The sequence below is a fragment of the Ranitomeya variabilis genome, chromosome 2 (genome assembly GCF_051348905.1).
Source record: "Ranitomeya variabilis isolate aRanVar5 chromosome 2, aRanVar5.hap1, whole genome shotgun sequence".
NCBI lineage: Eukaryota > Metazoa > Chordata > Amphibia > Anura > Dendrobatidae > Ranitomeya > Ranitomeya variabilis.
In genome coordinates, this window is record NC_135233.1 from 862,144,892 (window position 1) to 862,159,109 (window position 14,218).

The window sequence follows — 14,218 nt, forward strand, 5'->3', positions numbered from 1 at the left end:
GTAAAAAAACCCCACAAGTGACCCCATTTTGGAAACTAGACCCCCCAAGGAACTTATCTAGATGTGTGGTGAGCACGTTCAACCCCTAAGTGCTTCACAGAAGTTTACAACGCAGAGCCGTGAAAATAAAAAATCATTTTTCTTTCCTCAAAAAATATGTTTTAGCAAGCAATTTTTTATTTTCACAAGGGTAACAGGAGAATTTGGACCCCAATATTTGTTGCCCAGTTTGTTGTGAGTACGCTGATACCCCATATGTGGGGGTAAACCACTGTTTGGGCACACGTCAGGGCTCGGAAGGGAAGTAGTGACATTTGAAATGCAGACTTTGATGGAATGGTCTGCGGGCGTCACATTGCATTTGCAGAGCCCCTGATGTGCCTAAACAGTAGAAACACCCCACAAGTGACCCCATTTTGGAAACTAGACCCCCGACGGAACTTATCTAGATGTGTGGTGAGCACTTTCAACCCCCAAGTGCTTCACAGAAGTTTATAACGCAGAGCCGTGAAAATAAAAAATAATTGTTCTTTCCTCAAAAATTATGTTTTAGCAAGTAATTTTTTATTTTTGCAAGGGTAACAGGAGAAATTGGACCACAACAATTGTTGCCCAGTTTGTCCTGAGTACGCTGGTACCCCAAATGTGGGGGTAAACCACTGTTTGGGCGCACGTCGGGGCTTGGAAGGGCGGGAGCACCATTTGACTTTTTGAACGCAAGATTGGCTGGAATCAATGGTGGCGCCATGTTGCGTTTGGAGACCCCTGATGTGCCTAAACAGTGGAAACCCCTCAATTCTAACTTCAACACTAACCCCAACACACCCCTAATCCTAATCCCAACTGTAGCCATAACCCTAATCACAACCCTAACCCCAACACACCCCTAACCACAACCCTAACCGCAACACACCCGTAACCCTAATTCCAACCCTAATCCTAACCCTAATCCCAACCGTAACCCTAATCCCAACCCTAACCACAACTGTAACCCCAACACACCCCTAACCCTATCCGTAACCCTAACCACAAGCCTAATCTTAACCCTATTTCAAACCCTAGCCCTAATTCCAACCCTAACTCTAATTCCAACCCTAACCCTAAGGCTATGTGCCCACGTTGCGGTTTCGTGTCAGATTTTTCCGCACGATTTTTGAAAAATCTGCAGGTAAAAGGCACTGCGTTTTACCTGCGGATTTACAGCAGATTTCCAGGGTTTTTTTGTGCGGATTTCACCTGCGGATTCCTATTGAGGAACAGGTGTAAAACGCTGCGGAATCCGCACAAAGAATTGACATGCTGCGGAAAATACAACGCAGCGTTTCTGCACGGAATTTTCCGCACCATGGGCACAGCGGATTTGGTTTTCCTTAGGTGTACATGGTACTGTAAACCTGATGGAAAACTGCTTCGAATTCGCAGCGGCCAATCCGCTGCGGATCCGCGGCCGATCCGCTGCGGATCCGCGGCCGATCCGCTGCGGATCCGCGGCCGATCCGCTCTGTGTGCACATGCCATAACCCTACCCCTAACCCTAACCCTACCCGTAACCCTAACCCTACCCCTAACCCTACCCCTAGTTCTAACCCTAGTTCTAACCCTAACCCTAGTGGAAAAAGAAAAAAAAAATATTTTCTTTATTTTATTATTGTCCCTACCTATGGGGGTGATAAAGGGGGGGGGGGTTATTTATTATTTTTTTATTTTGATCGCTGTGATAGAACCTACCACAGCGATCAAAATGTACTTGTAATGAATCTGCCGGCCGGCAGATTCGGCGGGCGCACTGAGCATGCGCCCGCCATTTTGGAAGATGGCGGCGCCCAGCGAGGAGACGGACCGACACCGGGAGCCTCGGTAAGTATAAGGGGGGGGAGATCGGGGCACGGGGGGGCGTCGGAGCACCGGGGGGTGACATAGGAGCAGGGGGGGAGCGGGCAGGAGGACGGGGGAGCAGAGCACAGGACGGAGGGGACCGGACCCCATAACGGAGCACTGGGGGGGCGATCGGTGGGGTGGGGGGGGTCACTTCAGGTTTTCCAGCCATGGCCGATGGTATTGCATCATCGGCCATGGCTGGATTGTAATATTTCACCAGTTTTTTAGGTGAAATATTACAAATCGCTCTGATTGGCAGTTTCACTTTCAACAGCCAATCAGAGCGATCGTAGCCACGGGGGGGGGGGTGAAGCCACCCCCCCTGGGCTGAAGTACCACTCCCCCTCTCCCTGCAGATCGGGTAAAATAGGAGTTAACCCCTTCACCCGATCTGCAGGGACGCGATCATTCCATGACGCCACATGGGTCGGATTGGCAAGGGTTTTCATGACGCCTACGTGGCGTCATGGGTCGGGAAGGGGTTAATAGCCTAGGGACGTACCATGGTTATTGGCCCAAACATCTGCCCCCAGCCACCCCAGAAAAGGCACATCTGGAAGATGCGCCTATTCTGGCACTTGGCCACTCTCTTCCCACTCCTGTGTAGCGATGGGATATGGTGTAATGAAGAGTTAATGTCACCTTGCTATTGTAAGGTGACATTAAGCCAGATTAATAATGGAGAGGCGTCAATTATGACACCTATCCATTATTAATCCAATAGTACGAAATGGATAAAAAAAACACACATTATTACAAAGTACTTTAATGAAATAAAGACACAGGGTGTTTTAATATTTTATTAGACTCTTAATCCACCTGAAGCCCCTCGTTCTGTAAAAAAGGAAAAATAAAAAAACAACAATATCCCATACCTTCCGTCGTTCTGGTCACGTCCCACGATGTAAATCCATCTGAAGGGGTTAAAGCATTTTACACCCAGGAGCTCTGCTAAAGCAGTGCTCGTTGTTGTAAAAAGACAGGGAATGAATGGAATGCAGGGAAATGACCTGTAGTTACCTTGAGTGGCGGTGATGCGCCCTCTGCTGGATGTCCTCATATGAACTCTAGCCTGACGATTTTTTTGCGCAATACGGTGACAAACGCAGCATGCTGCGATTTTCTACGGCCGTACAAGACCGTATAATACAGATCAGTAAAATACGGCAGATAGGAGCTGGGCCATAGAGAATAATTGTACCGTATGCAGTCCGTATTTTCTGCACCTCTCATACGTCCGTAAAACTCGCTAGTGTGATGCCGGCCTTAGGCTGTAAAAAGTTAAGATCCACTGAGAGGTTCTTCATCATGACCTGGCAGTGGGCTTCATACAGTCTGATCAGAATGTTAAGCGAAGAACCCAATGTTCAGTTTTATAAATTTTTGCCTAGTGGCATTGGAATCAACTTACTATTTTTGGATGTGCAATCCATTACTTTTTCCTACAATTCAGAATATAGCATGGTCTGTCCACTCTATTTTTTATTTTTTTACTTGGATCGGCATTTGGCACAGATGTTTTTAATTACCAGGAGACTGCAAGAGGAGCTCCACCTCTCTTCTCTCAGTTGACAGTCTGAGAGCTTTTGTAAGGTGAGTTTTAATACCTTTAACCTGGTGTTGGTGCTGTGTGGAGGCCATTGTGGCTGTGTGGCCTGAAGTCATGGGAACTCAGCCTTGCAAATATGAGTGCTGTGAGGCACTAGGTCGCCAATCTTGCTGGTGCACTATTGCTGCAGCGTTGGTTGGCGCATGGTGTCGCACCTTTAAAACTATAAAAAGCTAAGGACCCACTGAGTGGTTCATTGTCACGTGGCAGTGGGCTTCATAATGTCTGATGAGCATGTGAAACTAAGGCTGCCGTCACACTAGCAGTATTTGGTCAGTATTTTACCTCAGCATTTGTAAGCCAAAACCAGGAGTGGAACAATTAGAGGGAAAAGTATAATAGAAACATATGCACCACTTCTGCATTTATCACCCACTTCTGGTTTTGGCTTACAAATACTGAGGTAAAATACTGAGGTAAAATACTGACCAAATACTGCTAGTGCGACGGCAGCCAAAGAAACTCATGTCAGTTTGTAACTTTTTGCCTAGCGGCATTAGATGATCTTACTGTATATGATTTCTGGATGTGTGGTCCACACTTTTTTATTTATTTTTTATTTTTTTCTACAGTTCAGCACATTAAATGCACTTCTACTTGGCCTGCTTAGGCTTCTTTCACACTAGCGTCGTACTCGGCCCGTCGCAGAACGTCGGGCCAACATACCGACGCTAGCGTTGTATACGCCGCACAACGGGGCAGCGGATGCATTTTTCCAGCGCATCCGCTGCCCCATTGTGAGGTGCGGGGAGGTAGAGGCGGAGTTCCGGCCGCGTATGCGCGGTCGGAAAAAGCGGACCGTCGGCAGCAAAAAACGTTACATGTAACATTTTTTGCAGCCGAAGGGCCGCCACAACAAGGCGCAACCGTCGCACGACGGTTGCGACGTGTCAATGCGTCGCAAATGCGTCGCTAATGTTAGTCAATGGGAAAAAAACGCATCCTGCAAGCACTTTTGCAGGATGCGTTTTTTTGCCAAAACGACGCATTGTGACGTATTGAAAAAAACGCTAGTGTGAAAGTACCCTAAGTTTACTTTCTGTGTTATTTTGGAATCCTCCATTTAATATACTGCTCTGATACATTTTGGCATTGTGCTACCGACTTTGTGTATATTGTGGGAAAAATAAAATATATATTTGCAATGCATTCGGTGGCAGCCTCCAGTCTTATTTGTGACATCACAATGTTAAAAGCGTTCTAGCATTGCTAACAGTTGAATAGTAACAATAAAATGAGGTGTGGAATAATTGTTTGTGCCTGAGGATTAGGCCGGCGTCACACTGGCGAGTTTTACGGACGTAAGAGCGCAGAAACTACGTCCGTAAAACTCGCATAACATACGGCACAATTATTCTCAATGGGGCTGCTCCTATTAGCCGTATATTACGGTTCAGTATTATACGGCTTTCTACGGCCGTACAAAATCGCAGCATGCTGCGTTTGTCAGCGTACTGCGCAAAAAAATCGCCAATGAAAGTCTATGGGGGCGAGAAAAATACGGATTCCACACGGACCAGCAGTGTGACTTGCGAGAAATACGCAGCGGTGTTAGTGAAAAGTCGGTAATTCAATTGCCGGCTTTTCATTTCTCCTGCACAAACCCGACAGGATATGAGACATGGTTTACATACAGTAAACCATCTCATATCCCCCTTTTTTTTGCATATTCCACACTACTAATGTTAGTAGTGTGTATGTGCAAAATTTCAGCGCTGTAGCTGCTGAAATAAAGGGTTAAATGGCGGAAAAAATTGGCGTGGGCTCCCGCGCAATTTTCTCCGCCAGAGCGGTAAAGCCAGTGACTGAGGGTAGATATTAATAGCCAGGAGAGGGTCCATGGTTATTGGCCCCCCCGTGGCTAAAAACATCTGCCCCCAGCCACCCCAGAAAAGGCACATCTGGAAGATGCGCCTATTCTGGCACTTGGCCACTCTCTTCCCACTCCCTGTAGCGGTGGGATATGGGGTAATGAAGGGTTAATGCCACCTTGCTATTGGAAGGTGACATTAAGCCAGATTAATGATGGAGAGGCGTCAATTATGACACCTATCCATTATTAATCCAATTGTAGGAAAGGGTTAAAAAACACACACACACATGATTGAAAAGTATTTTAATGAAATAAACACAGCGGTTGTTGTAATAATTTATTGTTCTCTCAAATCCATTTGCAGTCCCTCGCTTGGCAACATAATAAACGCACAAGATACATACCTTCTGATGTACTGTCAGGTCCAACGATGTAATCCATCTGAAGGGGTTAACTAATATTACAAGCAGGAGCCCTGCTATAATGCAGCTGTGCTCCGTGCTTGTAATTCCCCTGCGAATGAATGAAATGTAGGTCATTGACCTACATTTCATTCATTCGCGGTGAGGCGCCCTCTGGTGGATGTTCTCATGAACTGCAGCCTGGGAACTTTTTCCCACGCTCCAGGTCATATGAGGACATCCACCAGGGGGCGCATCACCGCGACTGAAGGAAATGTAGGTCAATGACCTACATTTCATTCATTCGCAGGGGAATTACAAGCACGGAGCACAGCTGCATTATAGCAGGGCTCCTGCTTGTAATATTAGTTAACCCCTTCAGATGGATTACATCGTTGGACCTGACAGTACATCAGAAGGTATGTATCTTGTGCGTTTATTATGTTGCCAAGCGAGGGACTGCAAATGGATTTGAGAGAACAATAAATTATTACAACAACCGCTGTGTTTATTTCATTAAAATACTTTTAAATCATGTGTGTGTGTTTTTTTAACCCTTTCCTACAATTGGATTAATAATGGATAGGTGTCATAATTGACGCCTCTCCATCATTAATCTGGCTTAATGTCACCTTCCAATAGCAAGGTGGCATTAACCCTTCATTACCCCATATCCCACCGCTACAGGGAGTGGGAAGAGAGTGGCCAAGTGCCAGAATAGGCGCATCTTCCAGATGTGCCTTTTCTGGGGTGGCTGGGGGCAGATGTTTTTAGCCACGGGGGGGCCAATAACCATGGACCCTCTCCTGGCTATTAATATCTGCCCTCAGTCACTGGCTTTACCGCTCTGGCGGAGAAAATTGCGCGGGAGCCCACGCCAATTTTTTCCGCCATTTAACCCTTTATTTTAGCAGCTACAGCGCTGAAATTTTGCACATACACACTACTAACATTAGTAGTGTGGAATATGCAAAAAAAAGGGGATATGAGATGGTTTACTATATGTAAACCATGTCTCATATCCTGTCGGGTTTGTGCAGGAGAAATGAAAAGCCGGCAATTGAATTAGCGGCTGTTCACAGATATCGCGCTGAATGAAATCTAAATACAGAATATATATATATGTGTCTCAATGACATATATATATATATATATATATATATATATATATATATATATATATATATACTGTATATATGTTTTAATGAACATTTGAGCACATAAATCCATTAGATGTCGGTTTTGCAAGCCTGCGAGAAAATATCGCAGTACGGATGCCATACGGATTACATACGGAGGATGCCATGCGCAAAATACGCTGACACACCCTGCCTACGGATCACTATTTTGGGAACATTTCACCGTATTTCGGCCGTATTACGGCCGTAAAATACGGACCGTATTGTCTTACGCCGAGTGTGACGCCGGCCTAAAGGTATGTTGTTATTCTGAGGCTGAATTTTGATTACTGGTGCACTAAATTATAATTTATTTTTTTTTTAAGTTTTAGCGTAGCTCTCTTTAACCCTTTTCTTGTCATTCAGAAATTACATCTTGAGTATAAAGGTCAGAAGACCGTGCAGACACTACATTGGCTGCGTCCTGCATTACATCTGTAAATAGGATAATGTGAAAGTTTGGTGAATTTGGGACATTTTTTTTTTTCTTTTTTCGCTTGTGCTTTCTGGATGTATTAAGTTGATAAATATTGTCTGTTTGACTTTCATTCATTAAAGGGAACCTGTCACCCCCAAAATCGAAGGTGAGCTAAGCCCACCAGCATCAGGGCTTATCTACAGCATTCTGTAATGCTGTAGATAAGCCCCCGATGTATCCTGAAAGATGAGAAAAAGGGGTTAGATTATTCTCACCCAGGGGCGGTCCCGATCCGGTTCTGGTCTGATGGGCGTCGCGGTCCGTTCTGGGGCCTCCCATCTTCATACGATGACATCCTCTTGTCTTCACACTGCGGCTCCGGAGCAGGCGTACTTTGTCTGTCCTGTCGAGGGCAGAGCAAAGTACTCCAGTGCGCAGGGAAAGGTCAGAGAGGCCCAGCACCTGCGCACTGCAGTACTTTGCTCTGCCCTCGACAGGACAGACAAGGTACGCCTGCGCCGGAGCCGTAGCGTGAATACAAGAAGAGGGAGTTATCATAAGAAGATGGGAGGTCCTGGACCGGACCGCCCTTGGGTGAGTACAGTATAATATAACCTCTTTTTCTCATCTTTCAGGGTACACTGGGGGCTTATCTACAGTATTACAGAATGCTGTAGATAAGCCCCTGATGCTGGTGGGCTTAGCTCACCTTCGATTTTGGGGGTGACAGTTTCCCTTTAACCCCTTTCTGCCAGCTGACGGAATAGTACGTCAGCTGGCAGATCCCCTGCTTTAAGGTGGGCTCCGGCGCTGAGCCCACCTTAAAGCCGCGACATCAGCTGTTTTGTACAGCTGACATGTGCGCGCAATGAGCGCGAGCGGAATCGCGATCCGCCAGCGCCCATTAACTAGTTAAATGCCGCCGTCAAGCGCTGACAGCGGCATTTAACTAGCGCTCCCGGCCGCGCGGCCGGAATGCTCGCACTGCTGACCCCCGTCACATGATCGGGGGTCAGCAGTACATCGCCATAACAACCAGAGGTCTCCTTGAGACCTCTATGGTTGTTGATGGCCGAATGCTTTCAGCGCCACCCTGTGGTCGGCGCTCAAAGTACACGACCATTTCTGCTACATAGAGGTGATCTGTATTTCACCTCGATGTAGCAGAGCCGATCGAGTTGTGCATGCTTCTAGCCTCCTATGGAGGCTATTGAAGCATGCCAAAATTAAGAAAAAAAAGTGTTTAAAAATAATAAAAAAATAAAAAAAATATAAAAGTTCAAATCACCCCCCTTTTGCCCCAATCAAAATAAAATAATTAAAAAAAAATCAAACCTACACATATTTGGTATCGCCGCGTTCAGAATCGCCCGATCTATCAATAAAAACAAAGGATTAACCTGACCGCTAAATGGCATAGCGAGAAAAAAATTCAAAACGCCAAAATTACGTTTTTCGGTCGCCGCGACATTGCATTAAAATGTAATAACGGGCGATCAAAAGAACGTATCTACACCAAAATGGTATCATTAAAAACGCCAGCTCGGCACGCAAAAAATAAGCCCTCACCTGACCCTAGATCATGAAAATTGAAGACGCTACGGGTATCGGAAAATCGCGCAATTTTTTTTTTTTTTTTTTTTTTTTTTAGCAAACTTTGGATTTTTTTTTCACCACTTAGATAAAAAATAACTTAGACATGTTAGGTGTCTATGAACTCGTACTGACCTGGAGAATCATAATGGCAAGTCAGTTTTAGCATTTGGTGAACCTAGCAAAATAGCCAATCAAAAAACAAGTGTGAGATTGCACTTTTTTTGCAATTTCATCACACTTGGAATTTTTTTCCCGTTTTCTGTTACACGGCATGGTAAAACCAATGGTATAGTTCAAAAGTACATCTCGTCCCGCAAAAAATAAGCCCTCACATGGCCATATTGACGGAAAAATAAAAAAGTTATGGCTCTGGGAAGGAGGGGAGCGAAAAACGAAAACGAAAAAACGGAAAAAGCTCCGGGGGTGAAGGGGTTAAAGTGTGAACTAGTTTGAAAGAGGTAGTTTTGCACCAACTAAGACACTGTTCACACCACATTGGAGTAATGACCACCATGACAAAATCATTTTCAGACAGATGCTTAAGATCCTGTTAATTTATAATGATCAGATTATGATGAATTTGTCAACAAGTTTGTGCTTCTAAATCTGAATGTGGCATACAATTGGGATAGATGACCTGATTGTAGAAGGGTCACTTACTGAATTTCTTACTGTATTTAGATAAAATTACAATTTTAGCTGTTGCTGCACTGCTAATTTTCAATCCACTAGCACGATTATGCAGAAATTCACTGTAGACTCCTCAATTTATGCAAATTTGAAGAGGTTTTTCATTCACCAAATACAGTATGGTTCAAAAGTGTGGACACACATGTTCATGCAGTGGTTTTATCTTGTTCTTTGTATTGGAATATGCACATTGTACCATCATTGCAAAAAGCTTTGACACCGATTTTTGGACCTCAATTCATTATTTGTGCTTTTTTTTTTTTTTTTTTTTTTTTTTTAATTTTTTTTAAGCCACTTTCCTTTTTTATCTTGTCATATTTGGCGCCAAATTCATCAAAATGGCACATGAGATTCATGAATTAGTCAAGTAGACTTTTCTTCCTGTCTTTTAACTATTTTGTGACTTTTGGCACTAATCAAGTAATGAAATTCAGACATTGCTTTTGAATTGCGATTCAGTGAAAACCAAACTAATACAATTGGCCTGGACAGGTGTCTGTAAACTTGTATCAGTCTATTTGATGGCTGAAACATAGTCACTGTACTGTTTAATCTCCTGGTGTGTTCCACACTAAATGTGGACCAAAGAAATCTGAGAGATGTTTCGGAAGATTTAAAAAAAAAAAAAAAAAACTAACCAAACTTGTTAAAATATTGATGAACTTTCTTAACTTAAAATAATAATGGACTGTTGTATCTCTGTGCTCAGTTGAGTGGTTCTTGCCATAGTCTGGCTAAGGCCAGGGTCACACTTGCACGATCAATGCAAGAAGCTCACGCATCAAGTCCCGGCACTGCCGCCGGCACTCAGGACCAGAGTTTGCAGCTGCATGTATTTCTATACAGCCGCACACTCCAGTCCTGAGTGCTGGCGACAGTGGCGGGACTTGATGTGAGAGACTCACACGAGTTTCTCACATTAAACTCGCAAGTGTGACCCTGGCCAAAGAGCAGATGTAGTATATATACCTATAGTATATGTAGTATATATACCCTATATACCAACAGTGCCTCTGCAGAACACATGTGATGGTCGCAAACACTTTCTGAAGACCATTGAGTCCATAAATAAACTCTTGATGAGGCATACCTTTCATTGGAAGTAGAAAATGGAGTATCAATTCTCGTGACTCCGGTCCAGGTCAGTAGAGTCATGCCCGGGATCTCAGAAGGTAGCATACTTGTATGCATCCGGTTCAATGGCCAGAGGCTACTGACCTAGTCGATTGACAGATTCACAGGAATCCAGTTGGAGTTTGGGCTCGCTCCTACTTGCGATTTAAATCGAATGAAAGCAATCTGATGAAAAATCTGATTGCGTTAGTACTAAATTAATAATATGCTTGTGTGTTGTTTTTTTTTTTTAATTATTTTTTTCCCCCTGATTAGATCACTAATGAACGGAAAAAAATGCAGTGTGCTGTGATTACATGCAAAATTCGGATCTCACACACTTGTATGGGTGCGTGAGAATCATCACACTGCACTCGGATATCACCAGAGTGCAGTGTGATTCCCGCTGGCTGCAGAGGAGATGAAGAAATTAATTTCTCTGTCTCCTTTGCACCTGTGCTATAATTTTCTCATGCGAAAGGATCAGAGCAGGAACCGAGGGTCAGTAGCATATCGCATCGGATGTGATACTCTAGTGCAGTGTTTCCCAAGCTCCAGTCCTCACGGACCCCACGGGTCATGTTTTCAGGATTTCCATAGTGTTGCACAGGTGAGACAATTCCTGATGCCTTGATGATACTTCCACTAATTGCACAATACTAAGGGAATCCTGAAAACATGACCCATGGGGTCCGTGAGGACTGGAGTTTGGGAAACACTGTTCTAGTGTATACGGCCTAAAAGAGAGGTAATTTGAGGAATCTAAGGCTTAACACATTCATGTTTTTTCACAGGTATTTCCTTACTCATTTTCACATTTGTTTCTTTTGTGGTTTTCATGCCATTAATCATTGAATATTATGATAAGGACCAGAAAAAAATATTGCATGAATGGGTGTCAAGTCCTTTAATCTGTACTGTATATAAGAAAATTGTGCTCCTGTTCCTGTTATAGAGGGAAGATTTAACTGTGCTGTTGACACAAGTATCACTGCGCTTGAGCTCAAGTAAGGTTGTACTGGGATCTGCCATAAAAGGGAGGCCAACATGCCTGGGTTTGTGATTGGGATTAGGTGCAGGAAGGGTTAAAGTGTTAGGGGAGGTGATTGGGATATGTCAGGGGAGGGTGGATGGAGTGAACTGGGTGTGGGGTGTTTATAAGGGGATGTCCGTTAGGAGAAGGCAGCAATCTTAGACATCATGCATCCCTGAAACAAGCAATCTTAGGGTGCACATACCAGGGCGGTAAGAAGATGGACTCCATAGATGCCGCACTCTGAGCTGAGAAGCGCTGCTGGGGTCCTGGGACTGGACTAATTACAGGTGCCTGTTGAGAGCCTGCTAGTGTATTGGGGGTGGTCAAGCCCAGTTATCCCCTAAAGGTCACTGGCTGTGGAGAACTAGGCCTCTGTGCTCCTATGTCTCTAGACAATAGACCCCCCCCCCCCAAAGTCCAGTAAGGAGCCTCTCCACACCATGGGGCTGGCCTGGGAGGAAACGAGCAGTGTTGAGGGACCTTTAGCGGAGGCATGCATCGGTGGTATCAGCAAGGAGAGTATGTGGTATTTGGAAGGAACCACAGTGAAATGTGTAAAGCAAGAGTGGGAGTCCTAGCCCTGAGCCTCTCAGTGCCAGGTTGTGTATGGGTGGCAGTCGGCTGCCCCACCCCCAACAACCACAACATGGGTGTCACCTTTAGGTATTGAGCCAAATTCTGGCTGATTCCCTACTTATCCTTTCTAAGGGGCACTAAGGTGAATGATGTCATAAGACCCAGAGTTGTGTTCAATAGAGAAGAGCGAACCTTTCAAGGTTTGGTTCCATTCGAAGAATGTACCCGGACCCCATTAAATCCACTGGCAGGCCAAACCAAATGTATACACAGCACCTTAAGGGGTGAGAAAAAGCTTCCCAAACAGCTAAAATTAAGGGCAAACACCATGAAAAGTGGCATAAATTGACCCACAGTAGAAATTTAAACATGGCACAGAAGCCGTCAGCCATGGGCCATGCATCACGTATCGGGGCCTGGGCAAGCATTTACAGCTTTGAATTTCAATGAGGACCGGGTGGCTAAGAAAGTGGTGTAAGCCTTTTTAACCAAGCTCTTTCCACCTCCTGTCGCCTCAAGCTCGATTAATATCTCCAGAATCCGTTCTTTCCTCAACCCTCAATCTACTAAAGTGCATGTGTAATCCCTCATCATCTCCCACCTCGACAACTGCAACATCGTTTTTTGTGGCCTCCCTGCTAACACTCTCGCACATCTCCAGTCCATCCTTAACTCTGCTGCCGACTAATTCATCTCTCTCCTTGCTACTAAACCACTTCTCCCCTTTTCAAATCTCTTCACTGGCTCCCATTTCCTCAGCACATCCAGTTCAAATTACTAATAATGACCTACAAAGCCATGCACAACCTGTCTCCTCCATATATCTCTGACCAAACCTTCTGATATCTTCCCTCATGTAATCTCCGATCCTCCCAAGACCTCATTCTCTCCTCCACACTTATTTGCTCCTCACCTAATCACCTCCAAGACTTCTCCCGAATTTCCCCCATCCTCTGGAACTCTGTGCCTCAACACGTCCGACTATCAACCACATTTGGATCCTTCAGGTGGAACCTGAAAACCAACCTCTTCAAGAAACCTGCAATGACCCCGCTGCCTCCTCACCACCACCAGAGCTACCTCCTCACCAACACCAGAGCTGCCGCAACTCCCAACCCATTGTCTCCTTCCGCTCCATCCTGTAGAACAGAGGTGTCAATCTGCATTCCTCGAGGGCCCCCAACAGGTCATGTTTTCAGGATTTCCTTGTATTGCACAGGTGATAATTTAATCACCTGCACAGAATGATTCCAGCACCTTGTGGAATGCTAAGGAAATCCTGAAAACATGACCTGTTGGCAGCCCTCGAGGAATGCAGTTTGACACCTCTGCTGTAGAATGTAAGCCCGCAAGGGCAGGGTCCTTGCCCCTCCGTATCAGTCTGTCATCGTTAGTTTTCTTACTGTAAGTGATGTCTGTAATTTTTATGTAATCCCTTCTCATGTACAGCGCCATGGAAACAATGGTGCTATATAAAGTAATAGTAATTTAGCTCCTAATTCTCATGAGTTTGCCTTTTTTATAAAAGGAAATCCCTTTTTCTTCATGATCTTAACTCTATATTGGCCTCATTTTTGCTATACAAAATATGCATTGGAAATAGACTTTGATGCAATATGTTAATTGAGGCACTAAACATGGTTCTAAATGAGCAGAACATGAAATTTTGTGGAAAAGAATGAGTTAATGAGTCGCCCCGGCTGGGCCGTGGGGTACTCTGTACTGGGTCCTGAGTTCACAAGGGGATGTCACAGCGGCGATCCTGTCCGTGGCCCTGGGCGCCCATGTAAAAGGGGAAGGTCTTTGAAGGGAATAAAGTTTATGCTCGTGATGCCACCTGTGGTATTCGGTCAGTGGGGACCGACGCTACTTTAAGGGGTCCTCTGGGGTGATGTTATGGCAGCTAGATA

The 14,218-nt window shown here is 44.9% G+C and overlaps 1 protein-coding gene across 4 annotated transcripts in view; it reads left to right on the forward strand.

Moving 5' to 3' along the window:
* Positions 1-3,415: 3,415 nt before the first annotated feature.
* TP63 (tumor protein p63) overlaps positions 3,416-14,218 on the forward strand; it is a 273,579-nt gene continuing 262,776 nt past the window's right edge. For all 4 annotated transcript variants that reach the window (XM_077290281.1, XM_077290289.1, XM_077290284.1 and 1 more), the window contains exon 1: positions 3,416-3,471. The gene's annotated coding sequence lies outside the window, so the exon portion shown is untranslated. The remainder of the gene's footprint in view (positions 3,472-14,218) is intronic.